The 15214-nt window shown below is 41.1% G+C and overlaps 1 protein-coding gene across 6 annotated transcripts in view; it reads left to right on the forward strand.

Moving 5' to 3' along the window:
* The first annotated feature begins 1668 nt into the window (after positions 1–1668).
* MYRIP (myosin VIIA and Rab interacting protein) overlaps positions 1669–15214 on the forward strand; it is a 204593-nt gene continuing 191047 nt past the window's right edge. For 2 of the 6 annotated variants that reach the window (XM_054273384.1, XM_054273388.1), the window contains exon 1: positions 1670–1943. The gene's annotated coding sequence lies outside the window, so the exon portion shown is untranslated. Of the gene's footprint in view, positions 1944–15214 lie in introns of all 6 variants that reach the window. The other 4 variants (XM_054273386.1, XM_054273389.1, XM_054273385.1 and 1 more) reach the window with 3 other exon arrangements.

The following is a 15214-nucleotide window of genomic DNA, read 5'->3' on the forward strand; positions in this document are numbered from 1 at the left end:
ACTCTTGCAGTAAAAACATGTAAATATAAAGATGTAAAAATATACTGATTTACATGTAAACATGTAAAAATGTATTGGTTACTGTACTGGTGTGGAATGAAGGGTCTCAAGTCCAATGCTTTATCTCCAGTGGTGAAAATGTGAAATATTACCTTGAAAGGAAAATACACTCTGTGTACCTAACTGCAGAATGCTGAGGCAAGGGCGAGACATTACTCTTGAACTCAGTATTAGCGCAGTAGCTTGAGTGTGAGGAGCAGGATCTCAGACAGCTTTATCTGTTTAACTTAATGGTTGTATAATCATAAGCATTCTAGAATTACTGGTATTGGTGGCTGACTTTAAAACATCATTCTTCCAGTGTTTCAGCTGGAATCATTCTTCCAGTGTTTCAGCTGGAATATTGGAGAGGGGTTTCTATCCAGATCTTTTTCCAATTATTAAAAGTGCTCAAGTGTGTTATCGCTTACTCTTCTAACACAGGCAATGTGTGACCTATTGTTTAAGTCAATCCCTGATTTGTTGCCATGTCGTGTTGCTCTTGAAAAAATGTTACTGCTGAAAATGACTGCTTCTTTTTCTTGTTTTATTTAAAGAAGAAATTTCTTCTGTTTGGGAAACACCGAGAGACATGTATTTACCAATAGATGTGTTTGGGAAATACAAAGTGATGTCTGATGCAGAGTACTTCCTAAAGTTGTTTTTGTTTGTTTGTTCTTTGCATACACATTTAAAATGAATGTGATGTCTGCCTCATGGAATGGCACCCATTTTACTAACAGAGGCAAGTGTAGGTTAGCATAGAAGTAAACGTTTGCTAAACTAGTTAATTTGTTATACCGTGAAATTCATGTAAACAAAAATACTCTCCCAGAAAATGTTTTCTTTGAACACCTGCCAAAGTTTATTGAATTCATCTGTCTTGACAGAGCACTTTGGCTGAGATCAAATAAGTCCATACCTTGCAGTGAACAGCTGCAGCTACTTTAAAATGCAGTTAAGCAAGCATGGAAAAAAAAACAACAACAAAAAAAGGGGAACGAAAAATAATACCAGGAGAAAAGTAATTAGCCTGTTACAAATAAAATCTGCAGTGATTCAGGACATAAAAAAGCGCTTCCACGTTAGAGCAGTGACTCACAGATGAGCTGAGCGACTGACCAGGCCGCACCTTCCTTACGACTGCCCGGTGCGCCGCATCCATACGGATGAAATTCTCGTCCGTTCCCAACAAAACGGCCTCTCCTTTCCTTTGCTAGACACCCGCCACGGGCGGCCCGCACCCGGCAGGGCCTGGACAGGCACCGCCGGGCAGCACCTGTGCCTCTCCCCGCCAGCTGGGGCTCAGGTGGCGGCCGGGCCGCAGGTGTCCCCCCCGGCCGGCGGGTGTGACAGCGGCGGGCGGCGGCCCCGGGGCACTCGCCGGGGCGGCGGGAGCGCAGTCCTTGCCTGTCGGGGGCGCAGCTTTGGGGATGGATGCGCACCGGGGCGCGGAGGTTCGCGCAAATCCCGCCCCTGCCGGCCGCGCCGCCCCCGCCCCTGCCCGGCCCCTTGCCGGCGATTGGCGGCAGCGCCCGGGCAGGTGCCGGTGCGCGGCGGGAGCTGCCGCCGCTGGCACCGCAGCAGCACTCGGCGCGTCCGGCGGAGCGGGGAGGGCTGAAGGCGACAGCGACAGCAGCAGCGGCGGCGGCAGAAGCAGCAGCAGGAGGAGGAGGAGGAGACAGCGGCTTTCGCCTTGCACTGGCCGGTGCGGAGCGGGATCGGGGCACCTGTGCCCGGCGGCTCCGCGTAGCTGGTGGCCGGGGGCCGGCGCGGGGCGGCCGCAGACCCCGCCGTGCATGAGGGACGGGGCGCAGCCGCCGGAGGTGCCTCTGCCCGTGCCCCAGAGCGAGGCGCTTCCCGCCCGCCTGCCATTGCGGTGCAGCCCTCGCACTTGGCCGGGGGTGAGTACGGCCGGGGCCGGGCCGGGCTGGGCTGGGCTGGGGGCCCCCCTGCCGCGGCAGCGCGGGGCCGGACGCGCCGTGGGGCGGCCTGCGGCAGGGCCGAGGTGCGGGGCCGCAGCGCCCGTCGGGGCCGGGCGGGCTCGGGCCGTGGGGGGCCCCGCGCCGCTGGGGAGGGGCCGGGTAGGGCCGGGGGTCCGGGCGGGCCGGTGGCCGAGGGGCCGCCGCTCTCCGCGGCGTCCAGGAGCGAGGCGGGCCGCTCCTCCGCGGCAGCGCGGCATTAGGCTGTGCTTTAATTACCGGACAGATGTCTGAGCAGCTTCGTGGTGTTCTGCTGGCCGCGTGGCTCTTCGAGCGCTGTCACTGCAGTGCATCATCATCATCCTTATCATTGGAGTGTTTTACTCTGATCAACTTCCCCGGGAGCCCGGGGAGGGTTTCAATGTGGCGCTGCCGCTGTCCCCGTTTCGTGGGAGCATCCCGCCACGCTGCGCTTGTAATTTATGCCTCAGACAGAAGCAGCGTGCGTTTTCCTAGTATCAAGGTCAGTTTATCGTAACTGCTGAGGAAAATACCATATGGCTCAGACTGACTTTTCTTAGGGAATCTAATTAAGTCGGAGCCTGTGTTGTGCTGGGATTTGTGTTATGTTTCAGGCAAGCGTAACCGAATTAGATTGCAGAATGCCTTATAGCGCGTGTGTCGCTCCTCAAGCGTGTTTGCGGGGGCATTAACTGTAACTAGCAATCTATTTTGACAAATTATGCTTTTTTTGCCTCATACCTACCATTTTACTATTTCCTGCGTTTCTGAAAAGGTGGGTAGCTGCCTCCCTGTGGAGCCAGGAGTTTTTTATAATAGGCACAGCAAAGATTTTAGCAATAAAGGCTTTCACTCATTCCTTTTGTAAGCCTTTTCTGGAACGCTAGAGAGAGAGAGAATGGAAGGATAGTTAGTCTAGTTCTCATACTACCAGACATCTTTCTGATTTTGATGGACTGTCATCAAACTGGACAGGTGTTTATAGTTGCTTATTTATGGTGATAGCTATTCTCCGTTAACTGCTTTGGGACCACTGACTAAGCCCGTGTTGTTAAATGTCAAACAGTAGTGTTTGCTGCTTAATTCTACCTTTAGGAAATGAACAGAGCTGTGCAAAAAGCAGAAGATGCTGTATCTTGTACGTAGCCCCTCAGGCTACTGCCATACCTGTCATTGCTCAGGTATCAGATTGTATCAGAGCGTATTTACTGATGCCTTATGCCTGAGCATTTAAAAAGGTACTTGGCTCTTGTGTAGCCTTCCTGGGGAGTTTGTCAGCTAACTTAGTAGATTGCAGTTAGAAACAGGGGAGTAGCCCTCTCAATATCTTTGATATGTTAGTTATGCCGGTGGTGAGAATGCACACAAGTCAATTCCGCCCTGGTAGCCCTCACAGGGGTGAGATGTACTTAGAGCACTACCCCCTGTGACAGGATTTGCTTCTTGGACCTGCTGCATGTTCAAATGACACAATATTGTCTTTTCAGGCAGGGTAGTGCCTTTTTGTCTTCGTCTGAACCACTGCTGTCTGGATGTAGAAAACTGGGTTAGAACTTTCATTTATTTTCCTGAGTTGGTTTCTTGCTTCCATGCTAACCTGATGAATACATCTGAGTGCACTACATAGAGTGTACCCAAGTGTATAAGCACAGTAGGAGTTCACCCTTCTCACTTCATAGTTGCAGTAAACAGAACACTTGAATGACTTGTATTTAAGTAAAGAAAAAAAAAATCCCCAAAGCATGCATGGGTGATGATGGAGCAAGGCTGTATGTACCAAGTGCGCTATTGTTCATAAACAGTACATTGGTATGAAAATGCGACTTCTTTGTATTGCTGCCAGCATTAACATGCCCTATTGTTATAAGGCTGGAAATCATGGTTTGGCAGTGTAAACCACCTTAACTTGCCCTTGGAAAGCTGGACAAGTTGAAAGAATCTAGCCGAATATAATTCCATGAAAACCACAGGGACAGCTTTTCTTATTGAGAATACCCATTGAATTGTTTGAGCAGATTACTGCTGCCTTCCTGTGGAATGCTTTATTCACCTTCCTTTTGGATTCAGGTAGGTTATTTTTTTTTTTTTTTAGATAGATTCTTAGAGATAATAAAGGCTTCTGACTTACCTGTGAACCACTGACAGCCAGAGAATAAAACAGCTCCAAGTTTCTTATACTCAGAGATTTATAGCAGCTTACTTTCAGAAGAAGCTTTTAGGGCTTAAGGATGAGGCAGGTGAATGCTATATTTTGGTGTGAAGTGAAGCACACCATACTATTCCTCAATTTACCAAAGAAACTTCAACATTATGATAAAACCAGGCAATTTTACAGAAGGGCTAAATACAGTGTAATTTGATATGATTTTAAGCAGTGGTCTAATTTTGCACATCTCTCTGTGAGATTAGTCAAAGATGCCTGTGTCTGAAATGTTGTGGATTTACAGAAACTGAAGAGGAAAACCTCCCATATATATCTGATACACCAGTTCTGCCACTCATGTGGTAGGCTAGTGATTATGATGTGCTTGCTGTTTAACTTTCAGTTAAAACATGCTATCTTTTTTTTTTAACAATCTTGTAGACAAATGCCATGCTGTATTTTTTAAAACTTCATTTTCTGTGAATCAACATTATGTTTGGCATCCTGTGTCCTGAAAATAAATAAATGATGCACATGTAGTGGAAAGCAGTTTAATCATAAATGTTAGCAGCTTTATCATAGATGAAGAGGGTATAAAGACTGCAATGGCTTGATTGGTCAAAAGCTAATATCAGCATATTGCAATAATGACAGATTTTTAGATCTTATGCATGCTATTCAGGGAATAGAAACACAATAAATTTCCAAGCCAGTATGTATTAAATTTCAATACCACAGCAATGTATTTATGTGTATATATAATACTTTTTAAAGAGTGTTCTACTAGTAAAACACCTCATGCAGCAATTTTTTACTGACCAATTACCTCCTGAACTGAGTAAAAGAAACAAAATCTCTTGTTACTTTTTATCATTTTATGCTTCATTTACCTTTTGATCCATTGATGATCAGAAAAAGAAAAACTAATATTGATGTTTGGTATTCAGATTATTGGAATTATTTCTATCTACTGGTTGTTTTAAGATATAAAGCATTACCACAGAAAGTGAAATACACCTTCTTCAAGGCAAAGTTTACCTCCAAATAAAATATCATGCATTGGGGTGGAGCTGACTACTGTGGAGATCAGTCTTGGTGAGACACTTTGAATGGCATTGTCCCCATTGGCTTGTGGTAATCAATTCTGTAGTTTTCTGGAATTTTGCTGGCATTGAGTTTGCAGGCAGGCAACTCTATCCTGTCCTCTTGCTGAGCACCCAAGCTCAAGTTCTGCTATATAGCAGTTTCAAGAAGCTCTTTCTAGACTCTTTTTTGCAGAATGCGCTGCTTATTGATGGAGAAGAATAAATGGGGCAGCCGTAGTTCCTGGATTAAGTCTGTTTAAAGGGTGCAGAGATAATTTTCTGTAGAAAGTGTAGTATCTTCTTGTGATAGCAATCTGAAGTGTAGGCTCACTCAAAGGCTGTTAAAGTTCATGGCGTTCCCACTGTCTTTAATGAGTCTTGAAGCCAGGCAATATCCTGAGGTCTTTGGGTTTTATTAATAACCAAGCAATCCCTTCCCCAGCACCCTCCACCTGTTACCATGCAGAATAATAGGTGGTTCTGCTGTTGTAAACCAACTTTCTGCTCTTGGAGGAAGACAGTACATAATCGGTTGTTTTCTTTCTTGAAAGCAAAATATGTTTATAACTGGTGGAATAAACTTTCTGTTCTGCTCTTGTGATGAATTTTATCTCTTCTGAAACGAATACAAGAGCTTATTCTTTGCTTATTAGGCATTACTTGTGGGACAGAAGATGTTTTTAATGGGGTTTTCTTCTGGCCCTTTTGAGCTGTATGAACAGGATTTTGTGTCCCAGGATAATAAAAAAACCCCCACTGGTTTGTGTCATCAAGATTAATTGCTACAGCATGGATGTGCAGAGAATGATTTAAGTGCAGTTGACAGGGATGCAACTAGCACTGACCAGAAATACCTCAAATTTCAGGGATGCACCTATTTTTCTATCCATTGTTAAACTTGCAAGAAATTGATTACTTTTTTTTTCCCCTTACGAGGACTGAATCCTTTTGCCTCTCGGGGATCATCCCCAGGAGTGCTTGGTGTAGCTTTCTGAAGTTATCTCAGCGCTTGCATCTTTCTGTCATAAGTGCTTTGATATTTGTTTGACAGACCGTGACTTGGATTCAAGTTAAATCACAGTGTGTGAATTGGAGCACCATCAGGTCTCAAAAACAATTGAAGGAGCTTTGAGGAGGATTCAAAAAGGTGATGTTGTTTCTCACTACATCAGTTGGTCTTGATCTAAAAGTGACAAAAATCATCCATGTGTTGATCACTGCAAGCAGAGAAACCATGAATTGAGTCCCAAATGAGCAGGAATCAGTTCACCTCTAGAGGAGGACAAGCCTGATTATTCTGTCTCCCACTTCTTTTCTGATGTTTAATGATAAAGTTTCAAATTCCTGCTCCAAGGTAGTATCACAGGTCAAAACAGGCAAATCATTGGAAATACTGTGGACTTGGGTTCTGCACATGATTAAGTGAGGAGCCCTTGTTAGCTCCTAAAGGTGGTGGCTTGACTTGGTTGTGCTGTTCAAATAATAAGTTCTGTGGGACTCAAAAAGGGGTGTGTGCTGGTTGGATGATTTCCTGGGCCTGTAGGAGGATGAATTGGTTCTGTAGTTAAAACTAAAGGAGCTGTGACTCTACTCCAGTTTGGTTCCAAATATCGGTGAAGCAGCAGTCAAAACCTGACACTGAAGTTGGCCTTTGAACTCCAGAGAATAACTGACTGTGTATTCTGCTTGAATATAAACATGCTTTATTTGTATAAATTTATGATCCAGAACTTCAGGTGTGTATTTATTGGTCTAGGCTCAGGTTATCTCCATTGTGCAGTGTCAATATAAAAAAAAAATCAGCTGAGCACTGGTCCAAAGCAGAGTGTCTTCTGAGTACTGTGTGGAGTAGGTCCCAGTGTCAACAAACGGATCCATTAACTCCCCCACCTGGCAGATTAACCCAGGTCCTTTGGTTTTCACAGGCTTTCTAAAGCTCTGGCTCTATTTAATTCATGTCTTATGTCACTTGACAAATGGTTACCTAAACAAACCAAAGACAACCTGCTACTGAAACCCTTTTTACAGTGCACAGGGCATACGGTGTGTGTCAGCCAACTGCAGCTCGTCACAAAGTCTAAGTGAAATGGGAGATGTGGCTTTATACATTTCACTTCATTGTTGTGTATCTTGTGATTCTTGCTTCTTCGAGGGTAAATCAGGGTTAGAAGCATTTTGCAAATGTCACAGTGAATGTGGAAGGCACAGTCTTACGAATTTATTTTAGCTTTTTATTTTGTTAATTTACTTGCTAATCTGTAAAATTCAGTAATTTGCAGTGGGGTTTCCTTTCAGTGGTTTGAATTAACAGTGATTTACTGTATTAAATTTGTTTTCACATCTGGCAGCACTAGAGAATACTGCCTCATTGTGGCAACTGCTGTTGGAAGCATTTTCTTACCTCTAAAAATAGAACTTTTGTCTTTCTTCTAGTCCTGCAGGAAGATTCTCTCAGTGAAAGTTTAGTTCTTGGATAAATTTTAATTATATGTTCATGGGTGGTATTTCATAAGAGGGATGAGGGATATCAATTAGTGCAACAGATGTTGTAGGGAAAAATACCAGTTTTACTGTATAGGATATTTTAAATGTGCCTGTGGTATGTTTGCGTATTAGTTGGATTTTATGTTATGGATGTTGTAGTAGCAGCCAAGCAATCCACACTTAATTGTTTACTTTTGTAGCTTGCAAGGATTAATCACAATATGGCTTTCAAGTTATGATGAGTTTCTTATTTTGTCATAACTCTTTTGCCTGTATTATTGAAATGCAGAATTAAACACAGATGCAAAATGTGTAGTGCTTCCAGAGCTGTTTGACTTTAGACAAAAGCTTCACCTTTTCTCTCTTTTTTTTTTTACACATTAAAGATGTTAATAACTCAGATGAGAAGCCTTGTCACCACTTAACTCAATAGTGATGCTCTGGCATTGTGGAGATGAAAAACTTATCTTAGTGGACCTATTTTCTTGGTTAGTTTATTGCATGTTATCTCTAGTTGTTTTAACAAATAGTGACTGCTGTGGTATAGGGGAAGGCATTTAACTTCGATACACATACTTGTCATGTGCTGCTCCACAGCTTGTATGGCAGGGGACCTTCTGTATCGTTCAGTTGCTTCAGGCCATACAGGAAAACAGGATGTTGGCATCTGAAATAGGGATCTGCACAGTAATATCCAGAATGGGTCAAGTTGGAAGGGACTATCTGGTCATCTGGTCCAGCGTCCCTGCTCAAGCTGGGCCATCCTAGAGCACATGGCACAGGATTGCATCCAGGTTGTTTTTGAGTATTCCTGATGAGGGAGATGGCACAACCTCTCTGGGCAGCCTGTTCTAGTATGTGATCACCTGCTTGAAGAAGCTCTTTCTCATGTTCAGGTGGAACTTCTGACCACCAGTCCCTGTCCTTTGCCTGTTGTGCTGTTTGGCACCACTGAGACAAGCCTGGAAACAAACATCCTCTTGGCATCCTCCCCCCCCACCTTCAGATACTTACAGGCATTGATGAGGGCTCCTCTCAGCTGTCCTCTACAAGGAGGGAGATAAACAATTGAGCCTTCCCAGACTTAATCTGGCATCTGACCTGAGTTTTTCTGGGTGCCAGTACTAGATTGGTATTTGCATGTATTTATACTGGTAAAGTAAGTGCTCACTTCTCTGTCTGCCTCTTAGAATGAGAGAGAAACCCTGCAATTCTTTGAAGGAACCAAGAAGTATCCACTATTTCTTTCATCTCCCTTCAATCCATGTAGCTCGTTTGAGGGCCATTGATTGTGAAATGCGGGGACTACAGGTGTCTCAGGAAAAGTTGTGGCATGTGTAATGCAGCACAGGTGGGTGAATGCATTTTTGCAGTCCTCACTCTTGAGCTGACGCTGAGGGGAAAGGTAGGAGTACAGATGAGCTTTTTGTTTTGTATCCTTTTCATGCTGGCTCAAGCTTAGCAAGTACAGTGTGAAGCCTGATTTGCCAGGTGTGTTCTGGTTTGTGTTTTGATGCAAAGGTGGAAGAGGCATAACTCAGTTCAGTGGCTGCTGCTCTCTCTGTGCAGGGAGTCCAGGCATATAGAATTAAGCTCTGAGCCCCAGTTTGCAGGTTAGGCATTCAAAGGGAAGCCCTGCAGTCTTGTGCTTACAAATGTGCAAATTTCTGATTGTGTTGGATTGTTTGGGATCAGTTGCATTCCCCAAGTGCACACACTGGCTTTCTTGCTGGCCTGTGATGATTCACTCTGGAGTTGGTTGACAGTCCATTACAGTAATGAGCTGGATTTCATGCTTTAGATTGAAGGCACATGGAGAAGAGGCAAATCATCCAAGATACAATTCTGTGTCAGCACATTACTGCTCCAATTTTGTCTTTTTCTCCAAGCTGTCTTCTTCATTTCTGGAAGAGCGATAGTCAGTCTCACACAGTCAGAATATTGTCAGACCCATCATCTTTACGCACTCTTCCATAAGACAGTTGCTATTAAATAGAGAAAATAGAACTGAACATGATTTGCCTAAATTCACATAAACAATGGAAGAGGAGACTGAAGTAGAATGAGAATATACGCTAACTAGGAATCCACTTGCATGTGAAATATGTGAAATCAGTATATGCCAGATAAGCTATGATCTTTAGCAGCTGCAGGGATTTTTGATAAGACTTGACTCAGTTTTACCAGTGAGAAAATTATTCTGGTCCATCAATTTAGCTTTTGTATCACATTTTGAATCCCCAATGCAATTTGTACTTGTGTATTAGTTGTAGGCCTGATACATAAGTATAAAATGGTCATTAGTTGCTATACAGATTCTCTTTTTTAATATGACTTTTTTTGAACCCTCAGAGGTAAATGACAAATTAGGTTCTACAGTGCAACCTTTAGTATTTTCTAATTTTTTTTTTTTTTAAATAAAGTAGGTTCTGTTTTTTTAGAAACACTTTTATGTGCTGTGTTCTGCCATTAGGAGAGTGCTATCCTTATATGAGAGATACCATTCTTTCTTGAATGGAATGGGACTTCACTAATATTTTTAATTCTGTGTCATGGTTTAACCCCACCAGCTACTAAGAAGAAAATGAGCTCTATCCAAGCTTTCACATTCTGCTATTTCATATTCAATACTTAAAATAACATAAAATATACAAGCAAGAAGAAGAGCGTGAAACTCCTGTTTATTTCCTAAATAGCTTAAAATTTAAAACCATGCAGTACTAACCTTTGACCTGTAAGGTTTAAAGTTTCACCCATTATGGTATGTTCCAGCAATATTTTAGATAAATGTACATACAAGTATTGTAATAACTTGCATTAATAAGAAACATTTCTCCCTGAAGGAACTGAATGAACTTCATGTTTTAAAACCTGCTGCTTTACCCCTCACACTCCCCAGTGGAACAAATGTAACTTTGCTCGGGAACTTGCCAGCCATTTGTTTTGCTGCTTGCAAATCTCTCATAAAATTAGTCCAAGGCTGAAAGCAAGATAATTTTTTTTTGCTTTGGTTGTAGACCAGAAAATATGTGCAGTAAAACTCAGCTAAAATCAGTGTGGGTACAAAGAATAACATTGTCTTTGAGATCTTTATCTTTCATCTCATTTAAAATGTGATGCACCAGATACGAGTCAATCCCATGTTGAAGTCAGGTGGGTTGTATTTAATTTTTCAATCAAAGAGGTGGCCTTTTATTTCTGATGAGTATATTTTCCCTTTTCTTATTTTGAGACATTTGTTAATTTTGAGTGTAAAGAGAAGAATACTCAGTGTTTTTTACTCAAGCTTCTAGACATTCTAGGAGTTTAAAAAAGATTAACAAATCTGTGGCCAGAGTTAATTATGCCTCATTTCGGACTTAATGATGTGCTAGCTGTAGTAGAACTTACTTTGGACAGTGATGTTTTTAAAATGTTGGCTTGTGGCTGAAGTCTATTTTATTCAAGTGTGTTGATGTAACTCAAAGCGCTATTACCTTTTATTTTTCAAATGAAGAGTATGACATAATGTCACAGTTTTGTGATATTTACTTTTAAAAATTATCATAATGACTTCACATGATCAAAGTAGCAATTTCTTTTGGACAATTCAGTAAACAAAACTTTTTAAAATACGAGGGTGGTGAAGGAGCGCTGTTGAGGACAAGCTGCTCGTCTTCCTCTGTCTTATAAAGGTGACTGTATTGTATGATTTAAAAGGGGAAGAGGTTCACCAGAAAGATTATACAAGGAATTTCTTATAGTACTAAAAGAATTCTGGAAAGAATGGCAAGAAAGATTGAGCAGTATTATTTGGGTCCTGACAGACTGCTAAAGGAAGGCAAGATGAGCTTGTTGATGACAGAAGCAAAGATATAATTGCTAGTAGGTTTCTTCTTGATCTTCTACCTGGAAATTTTCTAAGTGGTAAAGTAGCAAAACAGAGTAGAACAGTTCTGATTAAGAGTTTGGTGACTCTAAAGCTGAGACTATGGGGGGAAAGGTATTATATATGAAATATTTCAGTTGCAAATGACTGGGTTGAAGGAGTTTGTGGTGTTGGTTCCTCAGGTGTTACGTTTCATCAATGCACATCAACAACATTTTAGAGCAAAACTTATACTGTCTTGTGACAACCAGTGAAATCTTGATTAAATACGTGCTCAGAAATTGAACGAATTGTAGGATATTCTTGTTTGGAGAGCTCTTTTCAGATACCCATTGTATATACTCCCCAAGCCTTCTCTTCTCCAGGCTGAGCTGTCCTAATACTCCCATCATCACTGCCTGTGAAGGGTGCTCCAGTCCCTTAACCATCATTGTGGCCATAAGTATCTTTCTTGTCCTGGGAAAGCCCAAACTGGACACAGGGGTCCAGATGCAGTCTCACTAGTGCTGATTGCTTTGCTACAGCATAAAACTGAGAGATCTGTGTTGTACAATATTCAGTGTGACCACTTGCATAATTAACTTTATAATGTAGTTCTTTGTCAAGCCAAGAGTCTGTCTTAAATATTAGTTGTCACTTAGCCCAAAAAACTTTTTTTTTCACTCACCCTCCCAGTAATGCTAATCATCTGCTGAGACTCCAAGTCTAAACAGCTTAGCTGTCATATGGGTGAGTAGGAAATGAACTACTTGCCCTTGTTTCTTGTGTTGATGCCCTTGTGTGTGTTAAAACCATGCATTGCTTGCAGTTCTTGAAAAACATTTCATTTGCTTGTTTTTCTTTTTGCTGGGGTTTGGTTTTGTTGTTAAGGTTAAATTCAAGAAAGGTTTTCAATGTGGAAGTTTTAATTAGATTTTAAAATAGACTGTAAGAAATGTGAAGATTAGAGTATTACTCAAAACCCAATCCTGTTTTGTAAGCCTAGACTTTTCTGTTACAGTGTTTTAATTTGTTGAATAAAAGTTTTCTAGGGAGTGATATTATTCCTTGTAAAGTCTGTGAGATCTTAGGTTTTGTATTCAGTTTGAGATTTACCAAAGAAGTACTCATGAAGGCAATCATCTGAGCAGCCTCATGTAAGTTATTTTAATTCAGGCCAGAAGTTATTTTAGGCTTAGAAGCTATTTTGTGTGTTTTAAGGTAGTTTTAAGTGTAACTTGTTACATTTTCTCTAGAGGATTTGCCATTGTGTATTTCTAAAATGCATAATCTGGATCTACCACAGAAAGGACTTTTGAGAATTGTTCATAAATATTTATAAACTGCTGTGATACTCCCAGATCAGAGGTGATTTAGTAATGTGATGAAAAATTATTTCCTAGGAAAACACACAGCATTCCTTAGAGGTTAATGTAGTATTGGAATGCAAACTGAGAATACCATAGAGAACTAAACCACAAGAAAGTCTAAAGTTAAAGTTGCTTTTGATTTTAAAGCATATATACTTGAAATGAAGTCTTTGCAGGCCCAAAAAATTAGAGGTGGTGGGGCTGCCCACTTATTCCCAAACTTAGGGGTAAACTTCGCCTTTCTAATACATGGTCACAATCAGCACTGGCAGCTGAATCAAAGGGACAATTGCATCTCTGGAAAAACATTATTGGTTTTTAAACAATTTCCAAAAGGGTTTTGATGAAGACCTGAAGGGAGAACTTATTATGAAAATGTTAATTCCAGTTGTTGACTTGATACTTAAGATACTAGGAGATCAAAGAGGAAATTCCAGTTACCTTCATCATCTCATGTCTCAGAAGACTGTAGCCCTAGCATGCAGGTGTCTCTACTGGCTCCAGGAATTGCTTAAAAAGGTTTTATTTGCTTTGACTGTGCATCTTATATTTTCCCTTTAAGTGTATATGCATGAAGAAAGTTACTTGGAAAAGCCCTACTTACTTCCCATGGATGTGGCTCTCCTTTAGTGAAGCCCTACCATGTTTTCAGAAAGGCAGAGATACCTTTGCACTCAATTGCTTTCTTTGGGAAGAGCTGAGCAGATATCCCTAAGCCTGAAGGGAAGGATGTGTCCCAGGACATTTCATGCTCTGTCTTTGAGCTTCAACACAATGTTACCTCAGCAAACCCTTTTCTTTTCCTTGCCAGTGCTCAGTGAGGTTTTGGTGCAAGAACTGTAGGCGTGAGGACAGAGGAACATCTTAATATTTCATTGAAAATTTTGAGAAGATTTGTGCGCGTGTGGCATTGAAACAAAACCATCTTGCCAGTTGTTCCTCACTATGTTTTAGCCAATCTTTAATTTAAACATATATTCTTGGTCTTGCAAGTGAGATTAATGAAGACTACATAAAGCCCTTTGTTTCTTTGGCACTTTTCTTCTATGCAAATTAATTTTTTTTAGAAACAAATTTTTTAAAGCCTTTATTAAATACTCATTGTCATCTTCCTTAGTAGATTCAGAGTCAAGCTAGAACATTGTGGCCTTTTTTTTCATCTGTATGGGGAACATATATCTTGTTGGAGGCATCTTGTTGTCTTGATTTCAGCTAAGCTTGTGTACCATCAACTTGGTTTTAGTGAAGTGTTGTTTTCCTGAGCCAGGAGTTTAGAATAAACTTCATGAATAGTGTAACCAAAACAGCCTAACCAAAAAATATGCAGTTCCCCCCTTTTGTGTGTGTATGTTTTTCTTTTTTGAAGAATGGTAATCAGATAATTGTAGAAAGGTAAATATTGTACTAAAAAACCTCCACCAAACCAACATAAAAAAAAAAACCCCAAACAAAACCAACCAACCACATCCCACATCATTATCTGAGTAGCAAAACAATTGTTGAGAAAATAAAACTGACTTTTCCCCCCATGCTTCTACTTGCAGTAGTACTTGGAGTACTTAATTGTATGCCTTAGCAGTTTTCCTTAGAGGTATGGTATTTTTGAGCCAGAACCAGCTTAGATGCTTTACATAGCCTCATCCAGTTGCTACTCACCATGGATGAAGAGTCAGTAATAGTTTCCTCTTGTATACTGTGGTAGGAACTGTAATGTGTTCATGGTTATTATGTACATTGCTGGGGGCTCATAACAAAGATGCAAAGACTGTCTTATGCTTCTGAAGCTGTAACACAACGTGGAGATGGACACCTCTGTGATTGCCCAAATAATTGCATAAATCAAGTGACACAAGTTAATACTGAGAGCTGAATTCATAAGAATTCAATTAAATGAGTAAAAGTCATGAGAAAAATAAGAACAGATTTCATTAGTGAAACTTAATGGACCAAGCTCTAGTTCAAACTCTATAGTACCTTCAATTCACACATAAGATTAACTACTTTTTTTTCTCCTCCAACTTTATAGTGGTGACATCTAAATATAGATAGTGACATCTAAATCTTTTCAGTCACTCTGGGAAATCCATTTAAAATTTATGTGCTTACTTTTATAAATGATGCTTTAAAATAATTCCTGATTTTGAGTGTTACAGCAGAATATGTTCTCTGTTCATACACAGTGGCAGGGATTGCACTGCAAGCAGTTTTATAAAATCTTAAGAAATGTATAAACCTGATTTGACCTGACTGAGTTAAGCATGTTCCTTTTTGAGAGCTACATGAGGTCTGTCCTCAGCATCTCA

This window comes from Melozone crissalis, unplaced genomic scaffold, assembly GCF_028551555.1.
Source record: "Melozone crissalis strain CALT ecotype California unplaced genomic scaffold, PUWL_Pcris_2 ptg000016l_1, whole genome shotgun sequence".
Lineage (NCBI taxonomy): Eukaryota > Metazoa > Chordata > Aves > Passeriformes > Passerellidae > Melozone > Melozone crissalis.